Raw genomic sequence first — 5,154 nt, 5'->3', positions numbered from 1 at the left:
TGAACCGCTACCAAAAACTGTAGATGGCTTTCGATACATTTTGACAGCTACTGATTTTTTTTCCAAGCGGGTGGAAGCTTTTCCACTCAAGTCTAAATCAGCTGCAGAAGTTGCAAGATGTATTTGCAGTATTATATACAGGCATGGCTGCCCAAAGCATATTCTCTCTGACCAGGGAAGAGAGTTTGTTAATGACATATGTACATTTAAATAACAAGCATTCAAAACTTCAGCACAGTTGTGTATCAACAGTTTCCCTTTTTTTAAAGCTTAACAACAGACTTTGTCAGGTCTGCACCAGTCCTGCATTTGGGTCCTGCCTGCTTCCTGCCATGTTGATGGTTCATCGTGACATACTTTGTGAGTTGCTCTGCATTGAGAGTGTGTCCGCAGCATATCATCCACAAACAAATGGTCTAGATAAATAAACAAATGACAATATCAAACGGTACTTTTATAGGATGTGCAAGTCATCACATTTATTATTGCACTGATATTGTATGATATATATTATTGCTGTTTTTCATAATTATGATTTCATTTTAGAGCCCTCAAGAAACTGGTTAATGACCAACAAAATGACTGGGACATTTATCTCGAGGCAACTTTGTTTTCTCTGTGGTCCAAAATTCACACGACCACAAAGTACTCTCCATTTTCTTGGCCACTATGGACATAGCCTATATCTTACTGGAAAATCACTAAAAAAACTAATGTAAAATAAACCCAAATATTCCTTACTATATATTATGATCCTTTCTGTTACCATTTGTGAAAATAAAAATAATAAAAAACAGTTTGCTGAAAAATCCTAGCTTGAGCGTGATTATTTTCTCTTTTGCAGTATGTGCTGCATTGGGTAACATTTTTACATTCCCTCTGGTTTCAGATGTAAATGTAAAGAACATAAATAAAGTGCTATCTTAAATCCTGAGAGAACAGATATATATTTTTTAAATTATAGATCTTTTGTGTAGCCTCAAATAATGTGCTACCACTCTGAACACAGTGAGAAGCATGTATTTATAGTGATTTCATGTCTATAGAAATGGTCTACCACTCTGAACACAGTGAGAAGCATGTATTTATGGCGAATTCATATCTATAGTAATATTCTACCACTCGGAACTAAGTGATAAGCAGGTATTTATTGAGATTTGATCTGTATAATAATGTGCTACCACCCTGAACACAAATGTCAGATATGGCTATAAATTTCCACTACGGGTAGGAAGAAAATTCAGGTAGGGAAAAACTCCAGACTACGCTATAAATTTCCACTATATGCCGATGTACGTATGCACAGTTAACTCGGGTAGGAAAAACTATAGGTTGGAAAAAACTTCAGCACACCGGAATCATCACTGAACAACTAATTGGCAATAAAACAGCAACGAGATTGACTCAGATAATGACGAGAGTGATCCGGGCATGCTTGATTGACTGTTTTGTTTCGCCTAATGCGCCTTATAACCCGGTGCGCCTTATGTATTACTTCTAGTTGTGCTTACTGACCTCGAAAATAAACCCGTTCATTGATATTGTGCCTTATAATGCGGTGCGCCTTATGGTCCGAAAAATACAGTATATGAACTGAGTTGCTGGGAACTAGATGGACCTACTGCAGCTGTGATAACAAATAAAGTCCACTGCCCACATTACACAATACTATAATAAAATGATATATAATAATTTCACTCTCAATGAGTGATACTTAATCCTGACCCCACTCATTGTACTAATCTGGGCAATGACAGCACATGTGTTGGTGGGTTGTGTTTGCACATTTCCTCTTTTCATAAATGTAGCTGTCATCTCTGCTGTCATCTGGAAAGTGTAAAAAGATGTATACTTGAACAGACAGAATGAGAGCGAGCTCTGCCTCCACACTACAGTCACACATACAATGAATGTTTAATACAGAGCACCAGCAGCCAAACACATCGATCCAAAGTGGCTGCTAAAATCCTATAGATTATTGGGGGCCAACCAGCACTGTATGGCAACTAAAGTATTGAACAACATTTGTTGTAGTTCAGGTCAATGAAAGAAAAACATTTTGAAAAAAAAACCCACACGAAGAATGATGAATATAATATAATGCAGAACTTGAAGCTAAAATAAGGTGCAAAAGTACGATGTTTGACTTACTTGATCTGGATTAGGAGTGTCAGCAATCTCATTCATACTCCTACTCTGAGCATGACCTGAAAAAAGTGAAAAAGAAAACCTTTTGACAAATTGGCGAAAACATATACCATTGAGTTTTAAAGAATTGAGAAATCATAGGACTTTGGATCACTTCTGAAATGGTCACTTAGGGGCAGTGGTGGCTTGGTGGTTAAGGAAGCAGACTTCAGGTTCGAGTCCACCATCTGCCAAATTACGACTGAAGTGCTCTGAGCAGTGGCGCTTTGGCCCAGAGGCAATGTCTCTGTCATTGGTGTGGAACTCCAGGGTTCACCTCCTGGGCAAGTTCGAATCCCGGTTAGGGCGGTTGGTACCTTCCAGTGGACTCACCACCCGCAGGAAGGTTTGGTACGGTGCAATGTGATTTGGGTGGCAACTGCTGCCCCCGCGACCCGGTAACGGATAAGCGGATGAAAATGGATGGATGGATGGTGCTCTGAGCATGGCACCGTCCCCACACACTGCCCACTGTTCACTTTGGTGATGGGTTATAAGCAGAGGTCACATTTGGTTGTGTGCAGTGGTGTGCTGTGTCACAATGACAAGTAGTTCACCTTCCTTTCTTTCCTTCTTTCCTTGATATTTGTATCTTAAAATACTGTGTCTACCCTGCTGTTACTTTTACTTTTAGTACTACATGTCTATCCTGCTGCTGTAACAACTGAATTTCACCGGTGTGGGACGAATAGTCTTATCTTAAAAATAGTTCCCTGATGCATAGGTGATGTCATCATCGCCAGTGTGACTCAAGTCCTGGACTGCAGAAACCAAAATACTTTGGAAGCCATTAGAGCTGATCAACCAGACCAAACAGCCACATTTAGGGGTTGGTACTCACGCAGTTGGCCATAGTAGGAAGACTGTTGTTTTGTTCTGAGATCTTCTCTTGATCTTTTAAAGTTAGGTATTGACTAACTTCTTCTTGCATCTGGTCCACCTCTGGAACCAACAGTACGACCTGGCAGAGGGTGGAAAGCAGGAAACAGTACAAACAGCACTAGTGTAATTACCTCATCAAACATTGATACATTCATGTGAAGGAGCATATGATTTTTTAAAAATTCCATGGCACAATCATTTATTTACAAAATCAAAGCTATGCATAATAATAAGTCAAATGTGGGAGCAAAATGGACCAACCATTGTCGGGATTGTGATTTCTCAGGCATGCACCCTGCTGCATGTAATAACATGTTATTATTGATGCTATCATACAGAAATTATACAGAAATAATATGTTTGTCATGTCAACACGTGTTTAACCTCTGCACATGTGAGATGACAAATAGCAACCATCATAGGAATGTCTGACAACTGACACTAAAACGAGTCCCTTCGTAAATATTAAGTAAATGCAACTGTATACTGACTGTTGGAGCTGGACTTTCCGATGTCAGCCAGTGAACGATGAATGGGCTTCTTGGTCTGATGCCGATGTTTCCTCAGCAGGACGAAACTGATCTTGTCTCTCAGATCGGCAGATATCATCCCCTCCTCTATCTGTCTCACAATGATGTCATCTGTAAAAAGAATGTGTAGGCTATGTCCAGACATTTAAGGTTTAATTATTTCTAAATGCATTATTTCACTTGGACACGGCATGAGTTGGTCTGTAGATTTTGTTTTTGTAGGACTACAGATTAAAAATGTGTTTACATTTTCATCTTTATCTTTAACTTGTTAAATAAGCACATAAATGTATAGTTTGAATGTTAACAAAATACCAAACATTGGTAGCCAAGATGAATAAAAGGATATCGTAAAAAAGCTAATATCTAAATGGCTGTAAATAGTTTATTTGGTGATTGGAGCTTCTAACGCAACATGAATGAAGTTAACTTTTCAGGTGTCAATGTGCCGCTACATCCAACATTACGCAAGTGCAAATAAAGGGAATGAGGCAATGATGAGTCTATTGTGTTTGGCGTGAACGCGGCATAAATATTTTCCTCCAAGTTTTGAACGTTAGATTCCTAATGACAAGGCAAGACGCTTTGTCCACTGCTGTCCTTAAAAATGATAAAGATGAAGTTCTAAGTTTCATAGCAACAGTTGCTATGTCACATCAGCCATTAGGTATGTGGCTTTAGCAAAGTTTTGAAAAAGCCTTCGATGTAACCAAATAATCTATGACATCACATTGCAACAAGTCCAGCTGACCCGAGGTTAAACTGCAAGGTCATGGAATCCACCTGTTGTTAAACCCTGTTATCAGACAAAAGAATTAGCTAAACCCAGGTGGAATTAATGTATTAATCCAGCAAAAAGCATTTGTACAAAGTTACATATGTTCACAGAGGTTAAACAGGAAGTAGTTCAACTGGATACGTGTGTCAGACATGTTTAAGGTCAGATCCAATGGAACTTTATTGAGTAAAAAGCCAAAGCAGTTAAGAACAATTTTCTAGCATGGACAAAACTGGAAACTTCAATATAAGCAACAAAGAACCTAGAGACACAAATATCTAGGAAGCCATCAAACCTAAAATCCATAATGAGGACTCATTTTAGGGCAGTTTGCGCTATGCTTGATTCCTTTTTGCTAAGCAACTGTTAAAAGCAACACAACTTCCCAACCATTACTCAGCACAAGCGGCTGAATTAGTAGCACTAACAGAAGCCTGTAAATTGATGAAAGGGAAAATTCCTACAATCTGGACTGATAGCCAGTATGCTTTTTCAACTTTCCATGTTTGCACAACAGTGGACAAATCGTGGCATGGTTACATCAACAGGAAAACCTGTCACACATGCTAAACTATTGATGGAACTCCTGGACGCAATTCAATTACCAAAACAAGTAGCCGTATGTAAATGTACAGCACATACAAATGGAACGGATGACATTTCAAAAGGAAATCAATTTGCGGATGAAATAGCAAAGAAAGTTGCATCTGAACCAAGTACATCAAATTTACTTTGTGAAGACAAAACCATAGATCAAGAAGTGTTAAAAGATATGCA

The 5,154-nt window shown here is 38.7% G+C and overlaps 1 pseudogene; it reads right to left on the bottom strand.

The window, feature by feature from the left end:
* Positions 1-3,678, bottom strand: part of LOC107990191 (electrogenic sodium bicarbonate cotransporter 4-like) — a 20,714-nt pseudogene extending 17,036 nt beyond the window's left edge.
* Between the last annotated feature and the right edge of the window lie 1,476 nt (positions 3,679-5,154).

Source organism: Cynoglossus semilaevis, chromosome W (assembly GCF_000523025.1).
Source record: "Cynoglossus semilaevis isolate Cse_v1.0 chromosome W, Cse_v1.0, whole genome shotgun sequence".
NCBI lineage: Eukaryota > Metazoa > Chordata > Actinopteri > Pleuronectiformes > Cynoglossidae > Cynoglossus > Cynoglossus semilaevis.
This window is presented reverse-complemented; position numbering and strand designations above follow the sequence as displayed.